This window comes from Tupaia chinensis, unplaced genomic scaffold (genome assembly GCF_000334495.1).
Source record: "Tupaia chinensis unplaced genomic scaffold, TupChi_1.0 Scaffold000010_1, whole genome shotgun sequence".
NCBI classification, from domain to species: domain Eukaryota; kingdom Metazoa; phylum Chordata; class Mammalia; order Scandentia; family Tupaiidae; genus Tupaia; species Tupaia belangeri.
Genome location: NW_006159440.1, coordinates 4,552,175 through 4,571,564, shown reverse-complemented (window position 1 = coordinate 4,571,564; position 19,390 = coordinate 4,552,175). Strand labels below are relative to the sequence as shown.

General features: G+C 39.5%; 1 protein-coding gene and 1 pseudogene across 2 annotated transcripts in view; both read right to left on the bottom strand.

Annotated features, from left to right (window-relative positions):
* Nucleotides 1–19,390, bottom strand: part of TPK1 (thiamin pyrophosphokinase 1) — a 427,050-nt gene that overhangs the window by 2,645 nt on the left and 405,015 nt on the right. The gene's annotated exons all lie outside the window — the stretch shown is intronic.
* Nucleotides 3,723–19,390, bottom strand: part of LOC102468351 (ataxin-3-like) — a 35,220-nt pseudogene continuing 19,552 nt past the window's right edge.

Genomic DNA, 19,390 nt, shown 5'->3' with positions numbered 1-19,390 from the left:
AAAAAAAAGTCTGTAGAAATGGGAACAGCAGTTAGCATAATGGCTATGTAGCTGGACTCCCACATAGTAGACCACAGTTTGAGTCTCGGACCCGGTGGCTTAAAAGTCATGCTGGGCACGTGTGCGTGCGTGCCCAAGATCCTGAGAGGAGAAAGGAGGAGAGGGATTGTGGCATGGCCATCCACCCTGGAGGGTGATTTCTCACTTTCTGTCTCTCTGTCTCTGTTTGGCGAGTGCATGCGACCTATAGTAAAAACCTCTAAAAAAAAAAAGTCTGTGGAAATACGGAATTAAAGCATGAGTTTAAAAAAAAGCATGAGTTTATTTTGGTGCAAAAAACTTTCAAAATTCATACCGAGTTTCTTTTCATAATACACATTTTCCGTAAACTTTTTGAAGACTGCCCCCTCCAACCCTCCCTGAACGTATTTCTCTTGTATAAAAGTAGAACTGGTGAAATAAATGAGGTGGGGTTTTGAAATTGAGAGTTTCTCTAACTTGTAACCACTGCTCTTGGAAATGGTTATTGGAAATTTACCATTCTGGGATCTCGTTCTAAATACAAAGCTATATTAAAATTTCTCTTCACCAATTGTAAAATGAAAAACCGTATCTATAATATATTACTTACTTCCTTGCTTGGCTGCAATTATAACATTCATTGATGATCCTGAATTAACATTTTATATTGTATTATATTCAATAAAGTTTTAGCTTCCAGTATTACTGACATGGAAAGCAAGCTAATTACCTGCAAAAAAAAGGATGAGATTTTGGCCCTTTCTCCCCCTTCATCCCCCCCACCCTTTGTAAGAAAAGATAAAGTGAATGTGGTTTAATTCCTTAAGATGAAGAGGAACTAAAGGCCAAGATAGACGCAAATGTGTAATCTTGAGCAGGCCACTTAGGCTCAGCTATAAGGTGAGGGCCAGAGATAAGAGGAATTAATTATCAAAGTAAAAGCATAAGAGTTAAGTTATATTATTAGAATTTGTATGTTTATAAATTCCATACACACACACACATACACACACACACGTGCACGTGTGCATTTCCTAAAAAGTTAGTATCTAGCTCAGTTGGTAACTGTACTTTTCTTTGTTTATTGGGAGTGGTTCATTTCATCCATATGACTCTCCACTCATGACTGTCCTCTAAACATTTCTTAATAGTCAATATTATTTTCTTTTCTAAAATTTAAAGAGAACAAACAGTGTACTTATGAATCTAAAAGTGTAAGAGTCAAGCAGTCTCTTTTCTTTCAAGCAATGTCTACCTGGAAGCTACACAGCGCTGGGGAATAAAATCGAACTACAATGCTCACTTACCACTAGAGGGAGCCTGCTCTCTTTCTGAGGAAATCCTGACATGGCAATACAAAAATTCAGAACTGGTATTATAGAATACGGCAAAATCAATATTACCAGTTTATTTATTAAAACCCAAGTTATTTTTCATAGTTTTCAACATCTTTACTACTGCAAACATATTGTAAAGTAAAACTATATAGGCGTATAGGATGATCTTATGAATAGTCTCCTACTATGAAACTCAGTATAAGAAGCTCTTGCCTTCTAAGTAGTTCAGAACTTTTGTGAGATGAAACGTCTAAGCAGTGATGATAAACAGAAAGATATTTACATACCTAGACTCTATCATATGAATAATGGGCTAGGGTTATGGTCATAGAAGGAGTCACAGCAAAATCAACTTGGAATTTCTCTGAGAGTGAGACACCATGGGGTCCAACAAGTGGTGTGGAGGTTGAGGCGCTGGACTTCCAGATGGCTGACCATGGTTCGAGTCCCAGACCTGGTAGTTCACTTTCTCACTTTTCCTGTCTGTCTCTCACTGGTGTGCACTCATGCCTTGTAACAAACTAAAAATAATGATGATGACTATAAATAAAATTAAATAGATAATTCTTTAAAAAAATGATAAAAGGAAAATGAAGACAAATAAAGATGAAGTTACATAGGGCTATACAAGTGGTACATGGCAAAGCTGGATTTTCCCTCAAGAAGTCTTATTCCAAATTAATTTTTAAAGGTAAAGTGCTTCCCCCTGCTCCCCTATCTCTCTGGTCAAATACACACACACACACACACACACACACACACACACACATATATATATATAATGAAATATTTCTGAGAAAAAAAGAAAAAAGACACGATGACCTGCTGAATGGTGGTCTTCATGATATCAAGGTGCTCACCAGGTGGCTTTCTGAGACCCACTCAGGCCTAGGGTTTCAAGGTTTTTCCAACATTCAAGAGAAAAGGAGATGGGGAACACGATGAACTTCTTCAACATTTAGTCATAAAGGCAATTAGGATACTTCATTAGGCCTGCAAACTTCCAACTGGAAATTCCCTAGTGTACAACCCATCTGAATTTGACATGATGTATTTTAAGATTCTGAATGTTAACTAGATTAAGACCCTGTTTTTACTTAGGCTCAAACGACAACAGCATAAAATCGTTCCTGTAGTCTGTAGTTGCATGTAAATTCCTTTCTGATTTTCTAGAGACACATGATCCATTTTATATTTATTTATTTATTTATTTACTTTAAAGAATTATTTTATTTAACTTTATTTATTTATTTAAATTTGACCAGAGAGGGGCAGAATGGGAGAGAGAGAAGGAAATGGAGAGAGAGAGAAGGAAAGTGAGTAAGCAGGCTGCTAGGTCTGGGACTCGAACTGTGGCTGGCCATGTGCAAGTTCAGCGCCCTTAACCACTACACCACCTGCTGGTCCCAGATGATGCATTTTAGATTACTGTGGGAAGATACCCACATTACACATGGAAGTTTTTTAAAAGACACAGTTGCATCTTAATTATTCTTCAAAGAGAAAAAAAGCTGAAATGGGTCTTTGGGGGCATAAAGAAGTTGCAATATTTTCTTTGCAGAAAACATTTTCTTTGAGTTCAGTAGGCCACTTAGCCATACTTGTAAAGTATGTTTTGTTCTGTAATATTTAAAGTTCTACCAAAACCAGGTATAATACTGTTACAAATAATTAAAGGTAACAAACATATCTGATTATTTCTAACTTCACAGAAGTCCAATGAAAGTGATAGACAGGCAAAATAAATAAGCTGAAACACAAAATCGTGAATTTCAATTTACTGTGTTAGTCAACTATTTAATTTTGAAAAGGTCTTCTGTACAAGACTTAAAGTCTTCCTTAGAAGAAAAAAAAAAACTTTTGTGGAAACTATTTGGAATTATGGCTGAACTCTGCCTGCCCAAATGTTTGACAGCCAATCGTGAAATTAAGTGCATGGAACTGGCAGAGATAGCTTCGGTAGATTGAAGGAAAACAAATTACTTCTTGATTTCTACCCTAGAGGACTTGTCCAGAACTTTGAAAATTTAGACTCAGATTTTTTTCCCTTTGTTTACAGAAAGCAGAGCACAGCTAATGACAGTGGCTCCAAGGTAACCAGTCATTCAGATTAAGTCATGTTTTTAACCAAGGACAAGAATAAAAGTCACAGATCTATGGTTAAGATTTCAAATGACCACATGTCATAATACTGTGCGCTCTGTCTGAAGGCAAAAGCTTCAAAGCCATGGTCATCAGTTGTTCTGGGGACAGGCTGTCTTAAGTCAAGACAGTAAGAATATTGGCCACTGAGGACTGGTTAAGTCCCTATTTTCATGAAATTTAAGATGAGATACACCAGGGAACAGAAGTATAGGCAATCTTTTAGAGCTGTCGTACTTTAGCGAAACAGTGAAACTTAAAAAGAGGAGAAATATTAATATAGATTTTTACAATTTTCACCATCATCTGTTTCCTTTCCCAAAAGTCAGGATGAGAATCAGGCACTTACTATTTTAGTGATCTTGCTGGACAGACTGAGGACTACAGAGCAGAACCCTTTTCCTGTCAGGTAGGGGCTGGGGGCGAATGTGCCGTTTATCCCTGCTTCCCTGTCCACCTTATCCCCACAAGCTGGCTCAGTGGGCTGTGGCACTAGTGAGCTGGTTAAGAACGGGGTAGAGCAGAGTTCACAGGCCTCTGAGACGTTCAGCCTTGGAAAGCCAGAGTAGGAGCATCTGTCTCTCTGCGCCTGCATGCCTGTTCTGCTTAGGTGCTTTTACAGAAAGGGCACCTCTCATCAAAACAATATGGACCCCAAAAAGATGAGGTTCGTAAGTCAGATCTAGGTTCGAACCCTGGCTCTACCATTCACTAGTCTATGAATTCAGTTATTTAAACACTTTGGCCTCAGTTTCCTCACCTGTAAAATGTGAAGAATGATGTCTACTTTGCCTGGAAGTTGTATGCATTATATGGCATATAATAAGCATTCAGGGCATTTTAATATTCTCTGGTTTCTGTTATTCTGTTGATAAATCAAGTCAGGTTTGTCATTTAGAATGACAAAAAGACAATACATGAAAAGAAACACAGCCCAGAATACTGCTGAGACACTGTTGTTTTGCAGGCCAAGTCTACAGGGGAGGCCTGGGTTCAGTTCCCAGCCTACCCTAAAGGCAGGCATAGTGGCACATAACCGTGATCCCAGCTACAGCACTCGGGAGGCTGAGGTAGGAGGATCGTGACACAGTAAGACACTCTTTGAGACAGAGGGAGGGAAGGGATGTGATTTGAACAGTTAGCAACTGCCTCAATTCAAGTGCTTAGCTTGTAGCAGGCTAAAAGGTAAACTGACAAATACAATTCTGCCAGATCAGCTTTTGTGAAATAACTTAAAATCATTTCAGGTGCCATCATGGCCCACATGTGTGCATTTGTTTGATTTTTAGGTATTTATTATGATGGAATTCAGTACCAGGCACTAGGAATACAAAGATGAGTGTGCCTATCCTCAAGGGCCTCACATGTTAGACATGAGAAAGACACACATGCAGGCAAACCCAGAGGGCAGAAAAATGGAGGGACACTACTGACATACACAATGGGCTGTATATGCAAGAGAAAGGCGAAGGCTTGGGTGATGGGGGACCGTAGGCTTGCCGGAGTCTCGGCCCTTGGCCTGGCTTCCCAAGACTCTGAAGTGACACTTTTGTAAAACTAAATACAAGTATAAAGCAAGTAGCACAAACATTTCTAAAAATCAATAAAACCGAGGGAGTGAAAGTGAGTGAGTGTACTTGTTTGCCTGGGAGATGTTACTCGGAGGTGATGTTAGAGACCGGTGTGGTTCTCATTAACTGAAGGCACTGTCTGAGCCCTAGAGTACAGCAGCACTCCACGGGAAAAAAGGGAGTGGAGAGATCCCGTGAATGCCGTCTGGGCCCATGATCAAGATTAGTGTCACTAACGAGAGGACAAGCTGGCACTATCTGTCTCCTGATACGATGCTAGGAATGTACACAGGTCACCTATGTAATAATTGCTGAAAAGGGTGACCTGAATCTCATCGGGAAACTTTTGGACAAATGAGAATATAGGGAAGTTAGCAACTTTGCTGGCTCTTCAAAACTGTCAATATCATGGAAGACCAAAAATGCACAGGTCTTTTTCTAAATTAAAAGAGACTCTACAGACACGACAGCTAAACACAATGCATGCTTTTTTAGTAGAGCTCTGATTTAAAGGTTAATTGGAATATAAATATGGACAATATTCTACTATCAATGTTACTTTTTTAGAGTAGATAATGGTGCAGTAGTCCGTAGGAAAATGGCCTTGTTCTTACGAGATGCAAGCTGTAGAATTCCAGGGGTTCGTGTCATCATATCTTGAAGTTATTTCCAAATGATTCACAAAGCAAAACACACACACACACACACACACACACACACACACACACGCATGCACGCACATATGGATAGACATACAGAAATGCAAATATAGAAAAAAACTATTAACAATTGGTAAATCTCAATGAAAAATATGGATTTTGCTGCACTATTCATTCATTTTTTTCTGAAGGTTTACAATTTTTCAATATTAAAATTTAGAAGGAAAGATTGAGGGTAAAGGCTAGGAATGTATGATAGGAAGTACTTCCCTCCTGTTCACCTTTGTTTCCTCGAGAGCTGAAGTAATGCTATTACAAGACATTAAGAAATGCTCATTGATTTGAAGTGCATCAAAACAAGTCTGAATTGGAAAAAGAGTGTGTGCCAACTTTAGGAAGAAATTATCTGGCCTACGTGCACGACAGCTTCTTGGAGGAGCTTATAAAGACATGCTGAACACAGTCTGGAATGGGGTGAGAAGTCCTTCCTTTGGACTTTCTGAAGCTCACCAAGGACAGCCTTTACATACTCATTGATGCAAGAACCTGAAAATTAACCTGCATTATCTACAAAACTTCTTAGGGGCTGGGAAAATGATAAGAGCAAAACTTATCATTATGCACGCCTCTGATAACAAGCCATCAGCTGTGCTTTCTTTTGGACTTTATCTTTCAAAAGCCTGATCTGCTGAAGACTCTTTCCAAGGTGAGCACTCATTACCTCTCTATCCTGACAACTAATCCTTTCCTGAACTCCAGTGTCCAAGGAAGGGCCATTAGAATTCTGTTTGAAAGTGGATGCATTTATCTTCATCTCTCTCAGAAGTCACACATTTCCCTCGCCCTTGGATTAGGGCTGGAAGGCATTAGAAGGCCTCTGATGTTCAATTATTCTTCTTTCTCTGCATTTGCTGTGTTATGACTCAGTCTGCTGTCCTAAAAACAATTAGACCAGGAAAATGTGGCTGCTTGGAGGAATCAAAACTAATTATGTCACTTAGAAAATGTCGTCCCAGATCAGTACTATCACATGTTTAGGCTCTTCTAAAATAAACAAAAAAGGTTATTATTTTTCTTCATTAAAAAGAATTCGCTAATGTGTTATGGCGATAGCACATTTTTCTCAGGGCATGTCCCATGTTGCACTCAAAGAGCTGATTAGAGCTGCTATGAGAAAAAAAAAAGAAAATTTTTCTGGGTTTATGAAATAAAAGGACAGTCCAAATTCATAAAATATGACCTATTTGCATGAATTATTAGTAGTGAGATGAGTGATCTGTGTAGAACGAGCCGACAATCTTCAGTGTGAGAGCCAGGATCAGACTGAATGTGTGTTCACAGAGGGGAAGGACAGGCTGTCCTGGGCTGCTCTTGGCTCATTTGCTTTGCTCCACTGCCTTCGACACCTGGGGCTCTGTGTGGCCTCCTGGGGATCCTGGCCTTCCTGGAACCAGCCACACAAGGGTGAGATCACAGCCTACCTACGACAAAGATGTCTGAGTCCCAGCTTCAGGTTCTCAGCCCAATCTGCTGCTGACTGGGCCAGTCATTTTGGGCTGCTGGACCTCTGTGCTATCCATGAAATCAGAGTTGAAAGGTCACTGTAATATTCTATGATTTTTGCTAAAAGGTCTTCAGGTGACCTCAGAATCTGTTTGTAAAATGCCAAGAATACCTGTCTCCAGTTATCTCTAATACAGCTCTTGTGAAGATAAATGAATTAATGTCTTTGAAGGGCTTTGACTGCTCCAGGAAAGTGCTAAAAATGTGTTGTGTTATTATCATCATTTCATCTGCACCGAGGGAGCTTTAAAGTGGTATTTGCTACTATCCTGCTCAAATGTCAACAGAGATTATTATAAGTACATCAGACAAATGGAAATGGTTTAGAAAAGTGAAGAAAGAGAAGAATATGTGAGGTACAATAATATAATTACTTAGCATCAATCTCAAACCTGCAGGGGCTATCTACACCAAATAAGCAAAAGAGACATAATCCATGCCCTTTTAGAATTTATCAGTCAAATCAGGTCACCCCAAACAGACAGTTAAGGGAAAAAAAGTATAAACATTATGCTCAAGAAAAGGTATAAATGTCTTGGGAAGGATAAGAATGATGGATTATTACAGGATGCAGTAGCTTTTCCTTAGACCTTGAGCAAGAGGGAAGAGATGGACAAAATGGGAAAAAAAGTTGTAGCACCCCTTCTGCCCTCCCCCACTGCTCTGAAAGGTATTGCCCATTTGAATACGAGTTGATTAAACCAGTCTAGTTACCTGTCTATGAACAGCATCTTTAAAGTTCATGCAACAATTACTTGTATCCATAACAAGGAAGACGTATGTTCAATTGGTGAAGGCACTAATTAACCTTCCTATTAACTGTATAGCTTTCAACTAGCTACATTATGTGATGGGTAGGATTCGGATTACAGCTGTCACCTTGGGCATGAATGGAGGTGAAGTGGTAAAAGGGAGTGAACCACGAAGGTCAATGGCATAGCCTGGCTGTGACATCCAAATACCCAGGGTTTCTATGGAAGGAAATCCCCGTGGCCCTCCTCAGCGGGGATAAAGGCCTTGTGACTGTGGCTGCTCTTGAATGCTCCATTAGTTGAAAAGGTTTTCTTACATAGAAATAGATGTCTTGTAGTTTCTCAATGCCAAACTAACACTAAGAAATATGTAAGTTTGATAAATATGATGCAATGATAAACAATGAAGACTGGGGAGCAATATGGGAAAATGGCTAAATTTAGACCTGTAAGGGAAAAATTCACAACAGAAACTATGGACCTAATCATAACTGGGAAAATATGTTCATGTATACACACACACACACACACACACACACACACACATACATATATATATTTAAATTCTTATATTTTAAACAGTAAATTAAATAAAACAAAAATAGAATGGCATGGCTTTTCATATAAGTCATGTGAAGAAGGAACACCTCTTAGGTCAAAGAGCAGGATCACTTTGGAGAAACGTTTTCTAATTCTGAACACAAGGGACTTACATTACAATTGTGAGTGTTTTAAAAAAACTACATTATCTTATATGGGTATAAATACTCCCCTCCCTCTCCAAACATACACAATCCAATTATGAAAAAAATAAAATCTTCCTATTTCTACCACCTAGGAAGAATTCAAAAAACCATTGCATGTATTGAGGAATCTTGGGAGTGAAGTTCAGGTGTAATTAAAAGCCGATTCCCTATTTATTTATGGCTGGGAAGATCTAGTCAAATTAATCAAGTAATCAAGGACACTGAGTCCTTGAGTTTGCAAAGAGCCCTTGGGGTTCTGAAATATTTGCCCTGTAAATCCTTCTGAGATTCTGGCTTAGTCTTAATCAATTCAGTCAGACCAGTCAGTCCTCCAAGGTGACCCCAAGCTGACGAAGCGCCCACTTCTTTCTTGAGGGCATGCTCCCTGCCACTCATGTTCCCAGGTGGTTCCCTGATTTTCCACCAGGCAATGGGCACAGTGGCTTTTCATTGCTTTGTTGAAAAGTATTTACAACACGGAAATAGTACATGGATGTTCACTAGCTCGAGCAGAGCTTATTAGCTCATATGGCTGTTTCTGGAACAGAATTTCATTTAGTGAGAGTCTGACCACTGTCTTTTAGAAAAACAACGTTTAAGTTTAAATGTTTTGATATTAACAGATATGATTTATTATACCAAAAGTAATAAAGCAGGGTCTTAGATTTTGTCCATTAACCTATAAATATATGTTTGCTCCTAATATATTTCATCATGACCTATTTAAATTTCCCTTTACTGATAGATAATGATAGTATTTCATTTTAGACATAGCTGGTGTCTTACTTTATGAATATTCTAATGAGTCTTAAGATATCAGGCATTCTTAAAAACAAGCTACTTTAACTCACAATTAATATATTTTCCCACCTACTGCAATAATAATAATAAAAAATATATTTTTCAATATTCATATCATGAGCCTTGTCCTGATGACAGCCTGAACTTCTCTTTTTTTGGATGAATGTCCTTTACATTAACCATTTACATGCAGAATTGCATAATACTGGCTTGTCGGGAAAGTCATAACTCACTTCCTGATGACCCAATAGATTATATCACTGTGGAGTGGAAGCAGGTATAATGCTATTTTATACATTAAATGTTCGAATATCTTTTTCTTTGAATGAGATTATAAACTCCTTGTGAACTGAAGTATGACTTGACCTAACTTCTTTATTCATATGATTTCTAATCTGGAAAGAATCTTCTCTATTATCGAATTCAGTGGTTTAACAGATGAAAGTGAAGCTGCCCCCACTATATCCACTAGAACTAGGCTAAGAGTTCTTACTTGGCTTTATCCCAGTCCCAAGCCAACATGGCCTCGGGGAACTGGTCAGAGCTTCAGGGCTTCTGAGAAGGTAGTTTCACAGCCCCTGGTCTAATATGCAGCCACTTTACTTCAAGATGGGGAAAACAAGTCAAGATCCCTACTGACCTAGGCTATGTCACACCGGACTCTGAGCATCCTGACTGGCAGTTGGGTGTGCTTTCTATGACAACAGATCAAACGAAGGATCTTCACACCTTGGTAGGTCCCCAGAGCTATTTTCAGATTAAATGAGCATTGTTAAATGATTTAAGCTGCATACTGAATAATTCAGTTGCTTGCACACGTGGCTATGTTATCTAAATTTTTCTAAAGTTGAGTGATTCTTGTTGAGTGACTAATGACATAGGTATCAGGCCAGGAGCAGTCACGGATTTTTCATCCCTCATTTTGAATGACCTACAGACCCTGGGACACAGACAAATATTTAGCTGGAGCAGTGGATACTGAATTTTCTTATTTAGGAAATGCACCAATTCCATGTATGAGATACTATCTATGGAAGTGTTTCTCCTTTTGTCAGTGTCAGCTACTATTTAAGCAGGCTGAGCGGTCTAGACATCGGGGAGAGAAGACATGACCAACAGGCTTAGCTGCTAGGAGGTCACCCAAAACTTGCCTTCTAGTGAAAACACCTTGCTGTATCTCTAGGAAACATATCAGATAAAAATTAGAGGTGAAAATTCAGTTAATCTACTTTCACTTTTAATACAGGAAGATTATTACATGGTACAGAAGAAAGACAACTACAGAGCCTTGTAATGCTGAAGAAATCCATATTGCTAGAGAAGATGAAAAAGAAATTCATTCATTATGAATGACTATTTGCAACTAAAACAATGAAAATGAAAACTTTCAGGCTATTTGACATCAACTACACCAAAGCAAGATGATTGCAAGTTTTGACACAGAAAAAATATTTACTTTGAAGTATTTGAAGAGCAAGATGAAGAGTGGCAAGTTTTTTTTTTTTTTTCTTTACATTCCTTAAAAGCCTAGATGTAGTGTTTGTACAAGCTAAGTTATATCAAAGCTGCAGGTTAGGAGTCATATTTATTTAGCATGATATAGACAAATTTACAGCTCTAATCAATTTAGCAAAAACATCTTTACTAAAATTGAACTGATTTTTAAAACCTTATTAAATCACAAGTGTGCATGTGTAGAAGCAGCTTGAGACCATCTTTCTCTATTCTTAATTAAGAAATACCCCCATACGTTCCCTGCGAGTATCTGGCTGGCAGGTGAGAAAGAGCCATGGCTACTCCTGTCCCTCGGCTGTCGTCTGTGGTTTCTAGTTATTGGGAAGAGGTCTGCTGTGAAGGCACCTGTGAGCAAGCCCTTTGTCAATTAGCAGAGTGTAAACTACTCATTTTGGTCTAATTGATACGCAATAGAGGCCAGCTGTGGGGGTGCAGAAGACCCCAATTATTTGTGATGCTAAGGCCATATGGGAAAATTGTGGGTTCACATCCTGAGGTCTCCCTGTATATGCCAGGCACTTTCCTTGCCCTGGATCCCGGCTGCCTGAGGGTGGGAAGGAGCGCAGTATGAAGACCCTGCTGTGGGGATGCCCCTCTCTCTCAAGAAATAAATGGAGAGTTTAGGGAAAAAAAATACTGCATGGAGCATCCTGCCCCACCCTCTTGATGGCTGACTGTAGCATCTCATCTTTTCGACTCTTAATGAAAAACATTTTTTCAAGAAGCACATATCTCTTCCCCTATTTTCCCCGTGACATCTGAGTCACCTGGAGAAGTGTGATGAACCATCACCAAGATGCCTTTTCAGTTTTGTGTCTGCTGAGTTCTGGTAAATCCTTTGCTCCAGAGATGACAGAAACATTTGGCTGTCTCTTTCTTCTACACTTTGCTTGGGGTGACCACAGACTGGCTTCTATCTGGGCACCGAGGCCATCTGATGGATCTGGAATAGCAGCTGCCTCTGGCCTTGGCCTTGGGGCAGCCTCACTTCTGAGCAGCGGCTCTGAGCCTCTGCCACCTCGTTCTGTTAGGCTGGAGGCGCCATTTCCATCATCCAGCGAACATGGCAGTGATGTGTGTGCCCTCTCCCCTGCGTCAAAGGTGCATTCCCAACGGTATGATGTAGGCCTGCAGCTTAGTGCCAAGGCATCATAAGACCTTTATTATTTTATGTTTTGTAGAAAACATTAATCTGCCTGACAAATTTTCTATATTTTGGCCCTTATTCTACAGACATCTTTTCCTTCCAAAAAACCCTATGTGTAAACAACCCATCCCATGCCCTGTTTCCCTGTCAAGGGACAGAGGAATGATTTAGCAGATTGAGTCTTTCCTTCTCATCTAAGAGACATGTTTGGATGCTTACCTGGATGGGGGTGGTGGGGGGTAGCCCTTTCCAGGTTCTGGGTGTGATTTCAAGCATCTGGAGTGTGCCCCAGTGCATCCTCTTTCTGGAACCCTACTAGGCATTTTGCCTAAAATTATGATTGATCTCTTCATGTTTGGTGATTTAAATATGCTTCAACATTCTAAACACATTTTACTTTACTAAATTTGCCATTTCAGCAGGTCTTTATCTTCCCATGGTGCCCCATTATTTTACATTACTGAATCAAAGATGAATAGATTGTTGAAAACAGAAGTTTTAATTTAATTTGTGGCAGAAACCATATGTTCAGACTATTTTTTAAATTATATTTAATTTTTTTAGTTTTGCTAAAAGTTGTTTGTGCTCACAAGAGAGAGAGAGAGAGAGAGAGAGAGAGAGAAAAGTGAGAAGTCACCTCTCCAGGGAGATGGCCATGCTATAATCCCTTCTCTTCCATCCTCTTGGGATTTTGGGCATGCACATGTGCTCAGCCTGGTTTTCAAACCACAGGATCCAGGATTCAAACACATAGTTGGCCGTTTGGGCTCCAACTGCCTTAACCTCCATACCACTAGTTAGCCCCAGACTACTTTTAAAACATAAGTTAGTCTTATATGACTGTTACTGTGCAATGGAAGACTGGTGTGCTTTAGGATTAGATAATGTTGCTTACGTAAATGATTTTATGTGTCATGAAAAAAATGTATAAAATCAAAATAAAGATCACACTGAACCTTATTAGATATCTATGAGCCTTGGTGATACAAGCTCATGACCCTAAATGCAGAGCATTAATGCACCACTAAATTAATATACTGGTACACTCTTCAGGCAAAGGCATTAAATCCTTAGCAGTGCAATTGACTGTATGTAATGCAACCTTCAAACATGTTGCTTGTGAAAAATTACGAAAGACATGCTCTGGTATGTGATATGTGTTACTGGTTTCTAAAACTCTAAGATAAAAGAATCTACTTTCTGTTTTATTTAGCTGCAAGCCTAGTGTACAAAAGGATTTTATTCAGCCTGGAAAACAAAGTTAAGAGGCCATTGTGGGTAAAAAGGAAATAAAAAGTAACTAATTTTTGGCCTGTATCCCTCTAGTATAGCTAATTAATGACATTTGTGTTTATGAGATGGTGGTAATTACAGTGGGAAAGAAATAAAAAAGCACCTTAAAATCCGGTCTTTATTTCTAAAGAACACAGAACATTTCCATTGGGTTCATTTATTGTATGTTAGGACGCTGGCAATCTCTGTCTCTGTCTACTCCTTTGGATTTTTTTTTAAAACATTTTGTAAATGATATAAAAGGTCAAGATACCATATTCGACATTCATATCCTTTGCTATGTACAAGAATGATTCTTAAGGACACAGTAATTGTATGTATACTTTAAAAAAATTCTCAAAATTACAGTTGTATAATTTTTTTTTTAATTTTCAAAAGGTACCTATGTTCACCAGAGAGAGACAGAAAAACCAAGAAAAAGTGAGAAGAAGCACCCCCCCCCAACGGGGTGTGGTCACACCACAATCCCTTATCCTTTTCTCCATCCTGTTGGGATTTTGGGCATGCACACACATGCCTGCCATGGTTTTCAAGCTACTGGGGCAGTGATTCCAATTGTGGTCTGAATTTACTGTTAAAATTCTGGTAACATTATGTATAATCTTATGTTTATAAAAAAAAAAAAAGAAAAAGAAAGAAAGAAAGAATGAATGAATGAATGAATTGGGCCAGTTCCATAGTCTATTGGTTAAGGAAGGTGGATCCCACATGCGTAACTGTGGTTTGAAACCTGGCACCAATGGCTTGAATAGCACACTAGCATGTGTGCATGCATCCCTCAAATCTCAACAAGATGGAGAAATGGAGAAGGAACTGTGGCATGACCATGCTCCATTTAGGGTGCTTTGTCTCTTGCTCTCTCTGGTGAGTGTTCTTGCCTCTGGCAATTAAGAAAAAAAGGGGGTAATGAGAGGGGCCAGTCAGGGGCAAAACACAGTGCTTTGAGAGGCTGACTCATAGGAGGAGGGTCTGTGTTTGTGTCTGGAGACCTTCCTGCATACTCCAGGCATGAGAGAACTCATGATCCAGGCTGGCTGAGGTTGGGGGGTAGATTGTAGTGTCAAGACCAAGTTGGAGGTGCTGTTTCCCTGGTCCTGTCTCTCTCTTTCCCAGGAAGAAATAAGCTTTTTAAAAAAGTCACAGAAAAGATGTCAAAGGGTTAACAGAGGTAAGAAAGATTGGATTAAGTAGACATTCAGTAAGAATGCTAGAATGGCCTACCCAGTTGTTGTACTGCCAAGTCACTGTGTTAATGGGCTTGCTATATTCCGTAGTTTGAGACTGATATAACATACTGGCTGAGCTCCTAGCTAGTATTAAGGGCTCAGTGTGTGTTATTAGAAAAGAACTTTAATGAAAAAGAAAGGCTACTTTACAATTATGCTAGGGCTGTTCTCAATCAGTAGAGTATAGTCTGCCAATTTGAGAAACTCCATTAAAAACAGAAATCCCTAAAGCTATCTCCATATTTTTTTACATTAAACAAAAGTATTAATATTTAAGGTATTATTTCTCCAGTCTACTCATTACTTGGAATCATGTAAGCGCAGGCAGAGACCAGGTTTGTTTTGCTGTTATACCTGTATACTTTAGCATAGTACTTAGTACACAGTGGATTTACTATAAATATTTATTGAGTGAATGAATGAATATCTGAATAAAATGACCAACATAAAGACAAGAATGACTTTGAAATATATCTGTATTTACCTGTATCTAGATATAACCTGAAACTGGGGTGTCTGTTCTACAAACACTAATCCGGGCCTTGGGTCTAGGTCTCAGATAACTCGCTCAGGAAGACATGAAGAAACTCCCACTCATTTGGTGTTGATTCTCTCTCAGCGACCTGATCAAGGGTATTTGACTTCAAAGGCAATCCCCTTCCTAGAACTCAACATTTTCTTTTTTTAGAAAGAGAATTTTTGTAATAGGGCATGTGCACTCACCAGAGAGACAGAGAGAAGCAGAGAGAAAGAAAGTGAAAAGTCACTCCCCAGGGGAATGGCCATGCTGTAATCCCTTCTCCTCTGTTCTTCTCTCAGGATTTTGGGCACACAGTCACACGTGCCTGGCATGAGATATAAGCCCCTGGGTCTGGGACTCAAATTGCGGTCAACTATGTGAGAGTCCAGCAACGTAACCATTATGCCATCTGTTGGTCCCTGAACTCAGCATTTTCTGGTTATTACTGATTGAAGCATACCAACCCTAGGTTCTTCAATGCTTATTTAAATATTTTTCTAGGCCACTTTATCAGGGTGTCTTCAAGCACCAGGGGAAAAAAGAATACAGGGCTCGGAGACTAGACCCTGGCTTCCCACTCTCTCCCTTTTCATCCTCTCTTTACCCTTTGAACTCATGAGCAATGTCAAATTCCTTTGTTTTACCCTTACAGTGCCACACATCCAGGCGAAACTCAGGGAAATGCTTCTGTGTTTCTTTTTTTTTTTGGAGAGATTTTTGCTATAGGGCGCGTGCGCTTGCCAGACAGACAGAGAGAGACAGAGAGACAGAAAGCGAGAAATCACTCCCCAGGGGGGATGGCCACACTGCAATCCCTTCTCCTCCATTCTCTTCTCGGGATCTTGAACACACATGCACATGTGCCCAGCGTGAGTTTTAAGCCACCGGGTCCGGGACACGAACCACGGTCGACTACGTGGGAGTCCAGCGACATAGCCATTACGCTAACTGCTGGTTCCCCAGCTTCTGTGTTTCTTATACACCAAGAGTTTGTGCAGCTTTCACTATGACAATGTTAATGGAGAAGTCATAGCTCTCTCCAGCTGATATCAGGGTGCTTTCCTAACTAGATGTAAAAAGTACTCTCTATATGGCTCAGTGCTTTTGCCACTGGTGGAAAGATATCTTTACATTTTCTCATAAGGCCATAAGGAAATAGAAATTCATCATATGAAGGAAGACAAAGTAATGGGATACTATTAGGTTGTCAGGAAAGTCATGCTGTATTTTTGTTTTTCTATGCAAAAATACGTCGTGACTTTCCCGACAACCCAACACACACTCAGCCAATGGTAATACACCCTTGTTTCTCTTCTCAGGTAAAATGCTTCTCAAATATTCTACAGGAACAAGGAAATTTCTAAAATAATGAGAAATAATCCTAAAAAATATGCACACTCTGACATACCATTAATCAAAAACTTATGATGCCTTATGGTTATACACTTATAAGGTTAAATTCTCCTTAAACTCTCTTAACCTAAACAGCCAATATAAGTAATAGGGAAGTTTATTATGGTTCTAGACAGATTTGCTAAATAATTATTGAACTGTTTAGGTCAACATCTTGCATTACTCGAACTTCGTGATTCCAGATTTGCAGCATGATTGGCATGATGGCTACTTCCTAGATCAATGATAATGGAAGAATACTAGATGAAAGTCCAGCCCCAGGTAGCCAAGAGAGCTTGGGCAAGTCACTCACTCTTTCTGGGCCTGAGTTCTAAATGCACAAAAAGGGAAATTAGTGATAAGTAATGTCTTAAAATCTCTGTCTTCTAATCCATGAAGTGTCTGAAGATGTACTTCTGCAGCTTGGTTTGCCTCATCCAAAGTTCAACATAATACACTGCAGTTTTAAAAATTGTTACTTTACTGTGCAACTGACATTTCCATTTGAATCCTTGAGATGTTATTTCCACAAATTCCCTTACCTTCATTTCATTATTATTTCCTGAGTCTCTTCTCTCAGGTACTATATTCTTTGAGCTTAAAGGGAACAACAGATTCTAAATAGAAGGGCGTTTTAAATTTCAAGAATAATTAACTGGTAAGAACCTGAATCTACGCACAATGCCCAGCCTAATAAAGATAGAATCCTGACCAATAGCCTACAGAAACCTGCCCTGGAAACCAAACTCTTATGCACAATAACTAGCTCAGGAATTCTAACTACTATAAGTCAGACTTGCAGGGAATCAGACTGCTATTTTTATTAACAATCTCGGAAGCTACCAGAATTTCCATAATGATTGGCCTCAAATAATCTGGACTTAATTAATGACTGAAAGCTTCCTAATTTAAATCCCTGTTTCTAACTTTAGACCAATCACAGAAAGCCTAGTGTAAGTCATCTGTATTCTAATCCATCACACACAGCCGTTTCCAGTGGGCTTGCTCCAGTGGTGATGGCGTCCGCATGCCTGAAGCCTTCCTATTTTCTCTTCAGCAAAGCTTTCCCACTTCTCTCCCTGCCTAGGAGTCTCTGCCAAAACGAGTCGCTTTGTAAGTGACTCTGAAAAAATAGCCTTGTCTTGTAATCTTTTGGTGAATCTTCTTTTATTTCCACAGGGGAAAATAAGAGGAGATGGAGAGAAAGCATTCAACTTCAACTAGCCCCTCAGGGCAATCTTCCCGTGTTTCCCTGGTTAATTATCATGCTTATGTTCTTGAGAGCTAATATTTACAAAGTTGCTTATTAAAACCTCCTACCTTTCCACATGCCTAATACCTGAGCATTTGACTCTAACCCATTTTCTCAGGGAAAATAAGCTCGAAAAGAACTTTCTCAGCATCTCATAAATGTTCACAGCAGCTATCTACATCCTCATTCCTCCCGTTCTCTTATTATAATGTAAAACTAGGTATTTCTTCTGTCCAGTGCCCTCGATCCCATTGTTTCCCACCCTCTCCCAGCTATTTAAAAATTTTTTTTTAGGTTTTTGCCATAGGGCATGTGTACTTGCCAGAGAGAGACAGAAGGAAAGTGAGAAATCACCCCTAGGGGGATGGCTATGCCACAATCTCTTCTCCTCCATTCTCCTATCGGCATTCTGGGGATGCACACACAAGTGCTCAGCATGATTTTCAAGCCACTGGATCCCAGACTTGAACTGCAGTCAGCCATGTGGGAGTCCAGTGCCTTGATCACTAAGTCACCCGCTGACCCCCTTCCCTCTCAGCTTTTTTTTTTTTTAAGAATTATTTTATTTAACTTTATTTTATGTATTTATTTTAATTTGACCAGAGAGGGACAGTGAACGAGAGAGAGAGAGTGAGCACACAAGCCGCCAGGTCGGGGACTCGAAATGCAGTTGGCCATGTGTGAGTACAACGCCCTTAACCACCTGCTGGCCCCTCTCACAGCTTTAATCTACAGATTTTTTTCATCAATCTCTCCTGTGTCCTGAAACTCTTCTAACTTCTGTGAACACTTAGATATGTTGAAGTCTGTACCATCTTAGTTTTTCCACTCCCTCTTCCAGTTGAAATCACTTTCAGTTATCAAAATCCCTCTCTGTTCTCTATTTCTGAGTGCAAACACTGGAATTGCTTGTTTACTCTTTAATTTCCATTCATTCCACAATTCACTGCAATATTGGTTCCATCTCTGCTACTCCACTAAAACCGTACTAAATCACCAGTGATCTCATTACCCCCAGTACGTTGTGTATTCTCAGTGCCAGGTATTGTGATCGACATGCTGTAGAACCTCATCTTCTTCTATTTTTTTTAAAAGAATTATTTGATTTTCATTTATTATTGTTTTTCAGTTTGATGAGAGAAAGAGAGAGAGAAAGCAAGCCTCTAGGCCCAGGACTCTAACAGTGATTGGCCATGTGAGAGTCCAGTGTCCCAACCACCATGTCACCTGCCAGCACCATCTTTCTTGATTCCTTAATTTTAAAAATAGCACTACATTATTGAACTGTGCATTGGCTTATAGCTTTACTTGAATTAACTCATATAATTACCACACAACCTGATGAAGTAGGTATTAGTGTTCCTAATTTGAGAACTCACAGAGATTAAATCTCCCCCTGCAGACCAGACACCTGTTCTTCCTTGTAAGATCATCCTTGCCTCTTCCAAGATAA